The sequence below is a fragment of the Panulirus ornatus genome, chromosome 3 (genome assembly GCF_036320965.1).
Source record: "Panulirus ornatus isolate Po-2019 chromosome 3, ASM3632096v1, whole genome shotgun sequence".
Lineage (NCBI taxonomy): Eukaryota > Metazoa > Arthropoda > Malacostraca > Decapoda > Palinuridae > Panulirus > Panulirus ornatus.
The window spans coordinates 70,970,355-70,985,290 of NC_092226.1; the positions used below are offsets into that span (position 1 = coordinate 70,970,355).

Consider the following 14,936-nt stretch of genomic DNA (forward strand, 5'->3'; position numbering starts at 1 on the left):
TGCAGCCTTCCAGTGGTAACCCTTGATGTGCTTGCAGCCTTCCAGTGGTAACCCTTGATGTGCTTGTAGCCTACCATACCATCGTGATTGTTGTGGAAGGGAGATTGAACGCCCAGTTCTCAAAGGAAGACAAACCCCCTCCTCCCTCACCTCACCTGTAGACCTGCCGGCATACTGTGGAGGTCATTATCAAAGAACTCGACAGTCATGATGAGAACCATTCTAACGGCCATAAATAGTAACCGTGTGAAACATGAATTTATTCCGCCAGTCACACTTACAAGTGAGTAGGAAACAAGTGGTCCTGGTACCTTGTGTGTGTGTGTGTGTGTGTGTGTGTGTTCAGACAAACCCGCCGTGATGATGTATGTGATCCACGAACAACAAAGAATAATAAGTGAGCCACTGCTTTTCACGTTACTGGCACTCAAATGATCATGTTTCGTTTTGTCTTTATTTATCTCTTTCTTTTCTAAATCGCTCGGCGTCGTTTTCTGTTTGACGTTTACGGTATACTATCAACCCGGTGTTCTCGCTCGCTCGCTGGCCTCGTTCTCTCTACCGTCCTTGAAGGTCAGTCATCAGAATTCGTGTTAGCGCACAGGAGGAAGACGGGGAGATTCCCCCCCGCCACCAACTGCGTCCACTTGTATCGCGAGGGTTAAGTCTTAAGCTGCGGAGGAGATCTTCAGATACGTGATATAATGGTGCTTAGGGAGGGAGGGAAGAGCCGTGTGTGTGACTGCGCAAGGAAAAATGGGATCGCTCCGATCACAACACGCGACCGCCGCATGATCATGTTGTTGTCGCTGAGATGACAACACTTCTAAACGTGACTGCTGACGAAGGCGGAGATTTTGTAAGAGAGGTGGGGGGGAACTAAAGAATACAAATATGGGCTTGGTGGGAACGGTCATTTCTCAAGAGGTGGTTCCGCAATCGTATCGTGTCTACGTGCCTTCCTGATGATGCATCTTGTTAGTTCCCGCGTCGAATTCTTGTTTTTTTCTTTTTTATACCCCAGCCGCATCTCCCGTGTTAACAAGGCAGCGTCAGGAAGGGACAAATAAAAAACCTTATTTCCAACCACTCACTCCATGTCTTTCCTGTATTGCGCGCCGACGCCAAAGCTCACATTGTATATTTCCACGGCTTACCTTACCCGCTTCACATGACTTGGTTCAGCCTAGTGACAGCAATTCGCCTCCCCCACCCTACCCCTAATATACCACACTAATTCATTCTATCTCACGCACGCATCTTTAACCTCCTGAGTGCTCTGGGACCCTATTCCCCAACGTCTCTTTCGCTCCATCATTGCATCTCCATGTTGGTGTCCCCCCCTTCCTTTTTTCTACCTCTTCCCCTGACATTGAACTCCTCTTGGTCTTTCTTCGCTCATCTTCTCCAAACGTCCAAACATTTCAGCACACCCTATTCAACTTTCATCCTGCGCTTACTACTACTACTACTACATCTCTCACAGCACACGCTCGAGGTGTTAGTTTACGCGCACTTGTTCCAATATTATTTCTCTCAATCGTCAACACTCACCGTATTTGTACTTATACGTTCACTCTCTCCTGTATTCTACCTTTGTTCCTACACTATTAATGCATACGCATACAGGAATATATATATATATATATATATATATATATATATATATATATATATATATATATATATATATATATATATATTTGTGTTCTTGTCTGATCCCGTACCCATAAATGAAATGCCATTCATAATTACGATATTTTGATAGGCCTGTCAGCGCGGCACTTGTCATTGCGCATGTCTTTAAAACAATAACAAGTCTCGTTTGCAACTCAATCATCGCCATGTACTGACTTTACAATACAGTCACCCCCTCAACCGACAGTGCAAAGCCCTCACTCGTTTCCTACACCTTTGTCCTTGTATCATCCATAACCCGACGCCAGACTCAAGATATTCAAAAGATTTCGCTCGCACACAAGAGCGCGAAAGCCTCACACGGATGGACAACTGATTCACTCCACTTTATGGAAGAAATAGAAACACTAGAGGCTTTACTTAACGCTACGTCGCTAACGTGGAAAATGGGGATTATATATATATATATATATATATATATATATATATATATATATATATATATATATATATATATATATTCCTATGAGAAAATAAATCAGTTGATTCACAGACTCATATCTCTCTCTTGTGTCTCCCCTGATGATGTGATTATTACACGAAGGTGCACTTGGGAACTCATCGTGTTTCATTTTCCCCGTGGACTCATAGGAATATCTTGATCACGCGCAAAATTGTGATCCTTTCCAATATATATATATATATATATATATATATATATATATATATATATATATATATATATATATATATATATATATGTATGGCCATCCATAGTCTTATAGGAGCACCTCAACCCTTCAAACATAACCCATAAACCACGAGCTCTGGGGGGGACCCGAGGGAATGATCCCCCCCATAAAAAATTGGAAAATTTAGTGTGTCCGGGACGTGTCATGCTTTCTGAAGGCTGCCATATAACAATCGGGACTATGGTTGCCCTTTTAACGATCGGGGCATTACGCTCTGAGCGTACAGAGCAGATCGTGTGTGTGTGTATGTGGGTGTGTGTGTGTGTGTGTGTGTGTGTGTGTGTGTGAATAATATGGAGAAAATAATATGTAACGATCTGTGGTTGGACGCCTGCCAATTAATTACCCCATCGACAAACAAAGAACCAAATGAATGACATTAACAGCACCGAATATTAACTAATTTTACTGTAAAAAATGGATCATGAATGATAGCGATTCGTGTGATTACATAAACTGATAACTACTGGATGATAATACAGAATACCTAACCTGCCAACCTCTAGACACTGTAAATGATAAGAAAAAAAAAATGATAATAGCGAGAGGGGAAAGTTGAGCGAGTGTTGCCATTTCAGAGAGTCCTACTGACTTTTAGCTCGGTGGTATGTAACGTATGTACTTGACCCACGCAGGAGGGGAGGGTTGTTAGAAAGGCATAATATCACAACTTAATAGGTAATAATTATAATAACTAATTGCTCAATCAATCAACTGAAGCTCTTGTCTAAAATTTATATATCAAAGAATTACATAAAGAAACACCGGGAGATCTAGAAAATGCGTTTCAAAATGAAAGTATGTTATCTTAATGGCGTTAGTGCTTCTTCTGTGGATGGGGATGTGGGTGTTGCGTTTGTACAGTGACCAAGAGCAACTGACAAACAGTGCGTCTATACTTGCGTAGGTGTGTCTCTCTCTCTCTCTCTCTCTCTCTCTCTCTCTCTCTCTCTCTCTCTCTCTCTCTCTCTCTCTCTCTCTCCGTTTGTGCGTACGTCCTGGACGTATAGATGCATTATAATCCTTTTCATGCGTGTAACTGAACTAGTACGTGTGTACGATCCGTTGGTCGGTGGCCTATATATATATATATATATATATATATATATATATATAGCCACCATCACCTCAGACCCTCCGTCTTCAAACCCACCAACCGACCAACGCACCACTTCACCCGACCCTTTGTGCTTCGCTACTGTTCCACATCATAATGTAATCCTTTCGCGTGACCCTTGACATATAGTATTAGTGCGCTACTGTCGCCTTTACAGCCTAATATTAACCGCTAGGGGGTGATGGGAGGGGTGTGTCATCAAGGCCGACACCGACGTCAAAGTTACTGGGCCCATCCATCGACACTTTTGAACACTTTAAGGTCGCGATGCCCAAGATAACTAACTCTCCAGACGATAAAAAAAAAAAAAAAAAAAAATATATATATATATATATATATATATATATATATATATATATATATATATATATGTGTGTGTGTGTGTGTGTGTGTGTGTGTGTGTGTGTGTGTTAGGGATGAATTGTATAGGTTGAGAGTGACGGCTCTCATCGAGTGGGTTTTTTGTTATTTCCTGACTTGTGGGTCACTGGTAGCCCCTGCTTCCAGGGCTGGGGTGGGCTGGGGGCTGGGGGGGGGCGTACACACACACACACACACACACACACACACACACACGTACTGTTAGGGTGTTTGCCAGCGAGAGTGAGCGCTTGCTTCCTGCAGTGAGGAAGTCTGGCATTTATACTGACGGAGGCCCGATGGCCAGTGGAGTACTCGTCAGGTGTGCGTGCTCTCGGTGGACAACCTCTCCGTTCATCATCATGCCCCCCCCCCCCCCCCCCCCTTGTGTGATCTCGCTCTTGCACCCGTCGGATTTATTTGGTTGGCAAGTCTAACGACTGCTAGGGTCGTTAAGGTTGTAATGAACATTCGAATGACCTTGGACACACCCACACCCCCTTCAGGTGTTCGAGATCATGTTACAGCGAGTGTGATTACGATATATTACATGGAGATAGTTTAACACTCGTCTCAACCTTATATATATATGTTTACCAAATGGCGTCCTAGCTTCGTCTCTTCGATGTATATCAACTAACTGTTATATTTCTCTCTTGTGTCTCCCCTGATGATGTGGTTATTACACGAAAGTGCACTTGGGAACTTTTCGTGTTTCATTTTCCCCGTGGACTCATAGGAATATATATATATATATATATATATATATATATATATATATATATATATATATATATATTTTTTTTTTTTTTTCTTTCTTTCATACTATTCGCCATTTCCCGCATTAGCGAGGTAGCATTGAGAACAGAGGACTGGGCCCTTGAGGGAATATCCTCACCTGGGCCCCTTCTCTGTTCCCTCTTTTGGAAAAAAAAAAAAATGGCGCATTTACGCCAAAGCCAAGGGCTGGCTCATTCATCGACCAGTGTCAATGGGGAGGATAAACACCTGGGGTGGGCATAAACCGACTGCCACGCCCAGGACTCGAACCCATCCGATCCCGTGCGTCATAATAACGCTATCCACTACACTACGGAGGTTCCGTAATCGGGCGGGTGCATGCATATATGTGTGTGTATATTCGCCAGGTCTAGACCTGACGAGTGTTCTTACCAGTGTGTGTGTGTGTGTGTGTGTAGACTCTCATGAGAACGTGTATGTTGTGTATGTTAATACACTCACTCACCGCATGCATCCATGGCGCTTCTTATATTTTGCGTGTTTTTCGGTGTTCTATTCACCGTTTCATCACATACTTTTATAATCCTTTCGTGGTTTTCATCATTTCAAACTTTCCCACTTCCAGCTGATATAATCAGATGCACTAATCTTTTTTTTTTGTACTAATCACTGTAAATCTCTCTCTCTCTCTCTCTCTTCTCTCTCTCTCTCTCTCTCTCTCTCTCTCTCTCTCTCTCTCTCTCTCTCTCTCTCTCTCGTGTATGGACGAAAATGAGCAATCACCCGCAACGAAACGCTGATGTATTATGTAAGTCTTCCTCACGCCAGGGGTTGGCCATGTAAAAACTAGCCTCCCCTCCCACCCAACCACCCCTCGGAAAAAAATATAAAGAATAAAAAACGGGAAACTGTTTTTGTGTGGTAAACGAAGGAGTGACTCGCCAAAACAGTGTTAGGGAGACTGCTGGTGCCTTCCCTCGCTGTCTGGAGAACGATTATACTCCACCTGCGCTACGATGCCATATCGCCCACCTCCGGACGACGGTTTCTGGTAATATTATATTAAAATATCTTGGAATCGTTCGTTCTCCTGCGTGGATCTGGCTTCGGGCACATATGTAACGTCTTCCGTTTTCTGCAAGATGTTTACGTGAGACTTGCTGTCTCTTACACCATTTTTATAAATGTATTTTTACGATACAAAAGAAGTGAAGACTTGGGGAGTCTTTACGATACATAAATAAACGGTTTACCCTGTGTGTGTGTGTGTGTGTGTGTGGTTAGATGACGACGAAAACTGAAAACAACGGAAAATGTAGACAACGAATTTCAGCTGCCACTCCGTAATCATAATTACATTGATTACATTAAAACGTTTGAACGCTTAACTGTGTGTGAGCCGCCCACGCCACACCAGAGCCGCCAGACTTGTGTGTATACATAGCTACGCGCTGGTGATCGCCAGTCATTAAGTTTACGCGAACAAAACGACAAATTTCTAAAAGAAAAAAATTAAAAAGAATACGTATAATTTGACTAGACCCTGAAGCACTGAAGTATAAATTGCATTAAATATAACCATACTTTTTTTTTCTCCCCTCAAATGTATATTTCATCATCATTCCGAAATTACCTGAAAATAATACCTTGAAATTAAGAATAAAAAAAAAAATCTCTGGCATCCCAAAAGTACCGGAACTTCTCCTGACGATCAAAATTCCCAGCGAACTGTTCTCGGTGATGCTGGCGACATCCACACTTGGTATATGCCAAGGGCCTTGTGGTGACGTGGTGATAAAGGTTAAAAGACCATCTAATCTGTATGCGGGGAACAGTGATGCAGACGTAGAAGAAGAGATAATCAACTACATAGCAATCAACCCCCAGTACACGAGAGAGAGAGAGAGAGAGAGAGAGAGAGAGAGAGAGAGAGAGAGAGAGAGAGAGATTTGCTCCTTTTCGCGACAAGTCACTTACATTTCTTCTGAGAGGTAATATATCACTTCCATGGTGCGTGTGTGTGTGTGTGTGTGTGTGTGTGTGAGTGTCAGGTTGAGAAAGTTTTACTATCGTGTTGCCCCGTCTCTTAATGTTCCATGTCCTTACTCCTGTGTGTACACACACACACACACGCACAGCAGGCAGGTACCCATTTATCGACCAGCCCTGAGGGGAGCATGAACACTAAGGGTGGGTGTGGGCCGGATGCTGCGCCCAGGAGTCGAACCCATGCAGGCCCGTGCTAGTCAGTGTCAGGGACGTGAACCTGTACACCTCGATGCCCCGTGTGTGTGTAAGTTCGCGTTGGTAATGAGTTTCCTTTTATATACGCGTAAGTATATGTGTAATTACGGGTTGGGTATTCCACACTCGTGTGGGGGGGGGGGGCCCATCTCTTGAACCACGGTATCAAACAACATTTTGGAACTCGTGAGTGCTGTCCACATTAACATTTTTTTCCCCTAGAGTCAGTTCGTCCCATTCGTCCGCCACAAGTACACCAAAGCACTTCTCTACACCCACCAAGTCATGTCCTTCATATCCTTCGTTCGAGGAAGCGTTCACACAAGACAAGTCACGATCCTGTGAGTTGCGATCATGTCATCCTTCCCTCTTCTTCCTTTTTCTTCTGGAGGACCAATTCATGGCCTCGAACCCTCCCACATGTAACTCATCTTTCGTGAATCCTGGTACCCTCCCATATGTAACTCATCTTTCGTGAATCCTGGTACCCTCTTTTGTCGTCTAGCCTCCGGGCCTTCGTGTATCAACGTGTGGACTAATTGTGAGGAGCGTAATATACTTTTGGCTTTGTACGGGGAGCGAAGAGTGGGTTCTAATACTGCCTTACCCATGTACTTGGACACCGAGTCTTATATTGGCGAGTGGAGAGCTTGCCTCCTCTACAATCCTTCTCGTGAGGTGAGGGTACAACGTCGAACCCTGAAGTATACCTGTTACACTCACACACACTTTCCTGTTTGATAAGTCATTGTGTCCCGAGGCGCATTTGCAATGTCCCATCCATCAACCACGGGTGAGACATCATGTACGTGGAGGTGAGACATCATGTACGTGGAGGTGAGACAACCTGCTTCCCAGAAGGTGCAGATGTGATGTGGCTGACGAAATGATCATCTATATATGATAATGGAAAGGTATACTTATATGACCAAGGGCCTCGTCCTTCCCTATATGATAATGGCAGGTATACTCATATGACCAAGGGCCTCGTTCTTCCCTATATGACTCACAGTTTGGGTACGTACTACGGTGGCACTGTCACAAGTCTTCCTCTTACTCAGATGGGAAGGTATATTGGGCAATTCGCCTTTACTATCTCTCCTACTCTCATCGCTCTTTAACCCACCTCCCTTCTCCTTCGGGGTCACGTAGATTTTCCCCCATTCCCCGCGTGTAATAATTACTTCCGCCACTGATCTTTGTGAGCAGTCTGCCTGTGTCCAGTCTCCCCTGTAGTGTGTACGCGAGTGGACTGCCGCTTCCCCATAACTTCTGAGACCCGCCACACCGTTACGAAAAAAAAAAATGTTAGAATTAATCACATGAAACCAGATGAGAACCACAGCACACACCTGTCGCATCCACGCGCAGATCGTGCGCTGGGAGAAACAGTCGCCACTTAATGTTCTTTCTGTGAGGCATTCCAACCTTCTTAAGGTTAGAATGAGGGCAATCCCCGGACGGGACCAAACCGTAATCTGTCTGCACGAGTTACAATTCGTCTCGAAGCTTTACACACAACGACTTCCGGCTCGAACGTGCCCTCTCCTCTATTGTAGAAGACGGCAGTAAGAAATCTCAGGATATTACCCAATATAAGAGAGTTCATTCTTACTTTTTTATTGTGTGTGTGTGTGTGTGTGTGTGTGTGTGTACAGATCATCTCGGACTACAGTCTAACGAGAAACATGGTTCAATACAGCTTCGACCAAGAGCGTTTCAAAACTATTCCCTTTTTCCGTGATTGAGTTTCCACTTCTCGGGTACAAGGAAGGGGATAATGTATGATGTAATATTATACACCTTTCTTCATATCTTCCTTGAGATAGTGTTAGTTATTGTTAAAAAAAAAAAAAAACGTGGAGCAATATCAGTATTTCTTCCTACTGGCGTCCTAGCTACGTCTCTTCGTTGGATATCAACTGACATATTTCTTTCTTGTGCCTCCCCTGATGATGTGATTATTACACGAAAGTGCACTTGGCAATATTTATCTCTTCGAAGCACCGACCTTGTGTTCCAAAATGAGGTCAGAACTGGAGTCAGTATTTCTTCCTACTGGCGTCCTAGCTACGTCTCTTCGTTGGTATCAACTGACATATTGCTTTCTTGTGCCTCCCCTGATGATGTAGATTATTACACGAAAGTGCACTTGGGAACTTATCGTGTCTCATTTCCCCGTGGACTCTAGGAATATATATATATATTTATATATATATAGTATATATATTATAATATATTATGTATATCTATATAATATATATATAATATATAGAAATTGTTGGAAAAGAATCACAAATGAGAGCGCGGATCTATTAAATTCCTTCTAAAATATATATATATATATATTTAATATATATATGGTTGTGGGAGGCAAGTTGGTTAGAAGCAGTGAAAAGTTTTTATCGGGATATGTAAGGCATGTGTACGTGTAGGAAGAGAGGAAAAGTGGATTGGTTCTCAGTGAATGTAGGTTTTCGGGCAGGGGTGTGTGATGTCTCCATGGTTGTTTAATTTGTTTATGGATGGGGTTGTAAGGAGGTAAATGCAAGAATCTGGAAGAGGGGCAAAGTATTGAAGTCTGTTGGGGATGATAGAGAGCTTGGGAAGTGAGTTAATTGTTGTTCGCTGATGATACAGCCGCTGGTGGCGATTCATGGTGAGAAACTGCAGAAGCTGGTGACTGGTTTGGTAAAGTGTGTGGAAGAGAAAGTTGAGAAGTAAATGTGAATAAGAGGCAAGGTTATTAGGTACGTAGGGGTGAGGGTCAAGTCAATTGGGAGGTGAGTTTGTATGGGCGGGAAAAACTGGAGGATGTGAGTGTTTTAGATATCTGGGAGTGGACGGTTCAGCGGATGGAACATGGAAGCGGGAAGTGGATCATAGGGTGGGGGAGGGGGCGATAATTTGGGAGCTTGAAAATTGTGTGATAAGTCGAGAACATTTATCTCGGAAAGCTAAAATGGGTATGTTGAGGGAATAGTAGGTTTCCAACAATGTGTCTGGTTGCGAGGCGTGGGCTATGGATAGAGATGTGCGCAGGAGGATGGATGTGCTGGGAAATGAGATGTTTGAGGGACAATGTGTGTGTGAGGTGGTTAGATGAGTAAGTAACGTAAGGGTAAGAGAGTATGTGTGAAATAAAAAGAGCGTGGTTGATGAGAGCAGAAGAGGGTGATTTTGAAATGGTTTGGGCACATGAGAGAATGTGTGAGAGAGATTGACCAGAGGATATATGTGTCGGAGGGTGGAGGGACGAGGAGAAGAGGAGCCAAATTGGAGGTGGAAAGATGGTGTGAAAAAGATTTTGTGTGATCGGGCTCTCTGAACATGCAGGATGGTGGAAAGGTGGGCAAAGGAATAGAGTGAATTGGAGTCATGTGGTATTACAGGGGTTGACGTGCTGTCAGTGGAATTGAAGCAAGGGCATGTGAAAGCGTCTGGGGTAACCTTGGAACGCTGTGTAGGTATGTATATTTGTGTGTTCGTGGGACGTGTGTATGTACATGTGTATGGGGGGGGGGGGGTTGGGCCATTTCTTTCGTTCTTAGTTTCCTGCGCTACTCGCAAACGCGGGAGACAGCGAACAAAGTTAAAAAAAAAAAAAAAAAAAAAAAAAAAAAAAAAATATATATATATATATATATATATATATATATATATATATATATTACCCTAACATAAGCCAGGTACCCAATATATCGACCAGTCTCAGAGGACAGGACGTACAGCTTGGGGTGACTATTGACCGAGTGCTGTGACCAGGATTCGAACCTTACGCGGGCTCGACCCGGAGCGGGCGGCCCGTGAGAGCCACGCCAATATTCATCCCTGGGGATCTCCATCTGATTCTTAGGCTCTTCCTCAGCTCGTTCTCCCAGCCATTCCCATCTTGTTCTGGCAGCGTCAGCCACCACGAGATGTTCTCCCAACGCGCTTCCTCCACCCACCGTGTCTCTCTCTCTCTCTCCCCCATGGCTGGGTTTCGCCCGCGGTCTCAAGGCACGTATAGCTAACGATGCGACCGACCATCCTCTATACCTAAGTACATACGGGTATGTGTTATCTACCTACCTACCTACCTACCTACCCCACACCCACCACATCACACCCCCCATGCCTACATGGAGGATGATGAGTGGATGGGGAGTGAGGGGGAGGGGGTTAATGATCCCCCCCCCCCTCCTCCCCTCCCCATGCCCATCGTCCGACTCTGCAACACCCCACAAGACCCTGGTTGAGATGAGGCCCCTTGAGTTAGAAGTAGTTAGGTAACAGACAGACAGACAGACACAGAGAGAATTCTGTGCTTTATGTCGAAATCGCATAACCCCAGGACCCCTTCTCCAGGGGGCTCCAGCAGCTTCAAGGCTGCGCTACAATCAGCAGCAAGGGGAAATACGGACACACCCGAGGATAATGGTCAAGATTTGTCAAATTGATGGTTGCCACATGGCGCTGAGACGGTCTTGTCGACCTCAACAGCTGATAAGCGTAAAGCTCATTTAACGCTATAGCTTCTACGTACACCCGCCTTGCATAGCTTGACCTCGACTGACAGTGGAAGACTTGGCAAAATGACCCCCCCCCCCCCCAGCGACGGTCTCTCTCTCTCTCTCTCTCTCTCTCTCTCTCTCTCTCTCTCTCTCTCTCTCTCTCTCTCTCTCCTCGTACATTGCACCCCCTCCAAAAAAACAGCCGTCCACCACCAAACAATTCACTCGACACATACATCAACTCCCACAACACCCCCTAGTTCCTTCCCGTCAGTAATTATCAAGAGGTATTACGACGGCAGGTTTGCCGCTCCACGTAACGTAAAACCTGGTCGGAGGTTACTCTCTGTACGTTGCGGGGTTGTTTCTTCCTTCCCTCTTCGACGGATATTACTTCTGACCCTGTCTCCAGGGGCGGGGCAGGGCCAGGGTGCTCCCGTGTGTGTGTGTCTGTCAGTCTGTCCCGTGAACTCAACTACGCAATAAAAGCGTACCACACCCCGTGGCCTCAGGATGCGTAGCGTCTTCAGCACAACCGAGCAGTACGTGAGCACGATGGTGTATGTCCCTCTGGGCACGACGGTACGACCCTTCAGCACGATGGTACATCCCATGGGCACGACGGCGGCACGACGCTTGATCACAACGATGTGACCCTTGACCTCTGTGACCTGACCCCCCAACAGCCACATCACACCCTCAGGCTTTATACCGTCATGTTCAAAGGTTAAGCTATCACAAAAGGTTACTAGTAAGGCATTGCAATCAATGCATGAATATAACCTGTTCGTCATATATATATATATATATATATATATATATATATATATATATATATATATATATATATATATATATATATATATATATAGAGGCGTTGAACGAAATATCATCATTTGCGGTCATGTGTAGCCACGCAATCTCTTGTTTCCCGTGTGACTGTTAAGCCAAGAACATCACACACACACACACACACACACATACACATATTAAGGGTTGAGGGCGTGGAGGTGTGTGAGGACAAGGCCTGGCCAGTGTGGGAGGCACCCCATGTATAGTATGTACCTACCCCGGGTGAGCTAAGCTCCCCCGAACGAACGGTGAGGAATGTGGGCGTGATATTTATATTTCCCCCAGGATACGAAAGGTAGGCTGGGAAGTGTGTGTGTGTGTGTGTGTGTGTGTGTGTGTGTGTGTGTGTGTGGGAGGGGGGAAAGTCGCTGGCCAAGAGGGACGTGAGAGAGAGAGAGAGAAAGAGAGATGACGTGATCTCGAAGAAGGGGGGAAGTGCTCTTGCAGAAGGAGGGGTCAGGCGTGTAGGAGGTTCGTGTGAGTGTGTGTGGGTGTGTGTGGGTGTGTGAGTGTGTGGGTGTGTGTGGGTGTGTGAGTGTGTGTGAGTGTGTGTGGGTGTGTGTGGGTGAGGGGGTGGGTTGTTACAACCGGAGGTGCTTCCCTCATGTGTGTTCGTCCACCTGTATTCCTATGTGGCCATGACCGATCATACGTGCTATCCCTAGGGATAGGGCAGAAAGAATACTTCCCACGTATTCCCTGCGTGTCGTAGAAGGCGACTAAAAAGGGGAGGGAGCGGGAGTGGGGCTGGAAATCCTCCCCTCTCGATTTTAATTTCCCAAAAGAAGGAACAGAGAAGGGGGGCCAAGTGAGGATATTCCCTCTAAGGCTCAGTCCTCTGTTCTTAACGCTACCTCGCTGACGCGGGCAATAGTGAATAGAAAAAAAAAATTAATATATATATATATATATATATATATATATATATATATATATATATATGGTAATCATATGTATATAGTAGGGTGTGGTGGACTAGAAGTCGTATGTATTCAGGGCGTCGATTCATGAGGATTGTATGTAAACGAAGCACCTTTTTTTGGCGTGGCACGGGATTCACACGGGTCGGCTGTAAGCGAGGCGTGGATTTACATGCGCAATCGTACGTTAGAATGGGATCAGTCAGCACCACCTGTTTGTACCGACGGTCTCTGAATTTAACAAGTGTCCTCTGTAGTAAATACGACGTGGACTGACAGGGGTCGTACATACAGACGTGGCTGATGTGGAAGGAACGTCAAGTAAAGAGCGTGTGTCAAGCAGCGTTGATTGTTTTTGGGAGGACTTGTGGAACGCATATAAGGCGTCGACGCGGAGGGTTTCAGTGGCAAAACATAGCGATGACCTGAGTGGGGAAAGGGGAAAGGGGTGGGGTTGCCTACGCAAGAATGGCGTTCTGATCTAAATGGTCCTTTTACGCGAACGCGACGCGGATTGACATCAACGCCATACTTGGGTATGGCGTTGCTTTGTAAGGCGGGGTAAGGGGAGGAGGGAGAGAGGAGGGTTGGTTATACGCAAGTGTGGCGTTGATCTCGAGAGAACGCGGAGGCAAAGCAAACGGTTCTGCACGCCAGCACGGCGTCGTCTGGCTCAGGTGTGGCTCGCACACTTGGCGACGTCTTACGCAAACACACACAGCGACCGTCTGGAGGGACCGTAGTCTTAACACAGCGCTGACCTGAAAAGGCTGTCGTGCGTAAATGGAGTACTTTTTCTTCTCCTTTTTTTTTTTTTTTTTTGACGCGGGGCGCGCGCCATACACGAGTAATACTCCACGTCAAAGATAGAGACACCTTGGATTTTGATGGCTCCATGAACACACACACACACGGTGGCGTCAGTTTTGAGGGTTGGGGGATGGGGTGTGGGTCATCGCAGACCATCACAACACGGGAGAGTAGACCTCCACACAGTACGGTCTGTGTCCCCCCAAGGGCAACTGCTGTTGCTAAACGGTTGGGACGAAAACGACCTTTAGAATAACGCATGAAAGTGGTTTTCATCACTCAAGACTTTCCCAGTGGCACGAGAGAGACAGAGAGGAGAGTGGCGCTACATAGCACTGTGTGTGCCCATATGCGCCACCTTCAGCGCCCCCTTCAGGGTATTTCTTTTTTTTTTCAATCACTCTCGCCTAATGGTGCTTCCCGGACTCCGCCTGGTGCGTGGTTACGCCTGCGTGTAGGATGTCATCCTTCGGCAAGTCTGTGTCATCGTCCATGGATGGAAAGGAGCACAGTCTCCTCAAGGACCTACCGCTCCATGCGGGTCTATCATTCCCCTGCTCCTGTTTGGGGCGCAACCACGAAGATACAGAAGCCCCATAAAAGGGGTTCTTGGGTTATCTATCTATCTATCTATCTATCTATCTATCTATCTATCTATATATATATATATATATATATATATATATATATATATATATATATATATATATACGCCAAATATTTCCTACAGTGCATCTTCTGACGATGACTTTGCTTGGAAAAATGTAATACACGAAAGTTCTCACAAATATCTTCTGAGCTCAAGCGATTTCTGGTCCATTTGTCATACAAATGGACGGATAATGGACACGCTGAAGGAACCTACCATACACCTTTATCAAAATGACACCATCAAGGAAAAAGACAAAAATTCCTTACCACCATACGACCTTTGTGAAACAGAAACGAAATCGACCTAACCCAGGTTCCTCCCCTGTACGTCTCCATGAACGCGGGAGGGGAAATT

General features: G+C 45.3%; 1 protein-coding gene across 2 annotated transcripts in view; it reads left to right on the plus strand.

The window, feature by feature from the left end:
* The window catches only part of LOC139763230 (uncharacterized), a 91,236-nt gene that overhangs the window by 16,754 nt on the left and 59,546 nt on the right, over positions 1–14,936 (plus strand). The gene's annotated exons all lie outside the window — the stretch shown is intronic.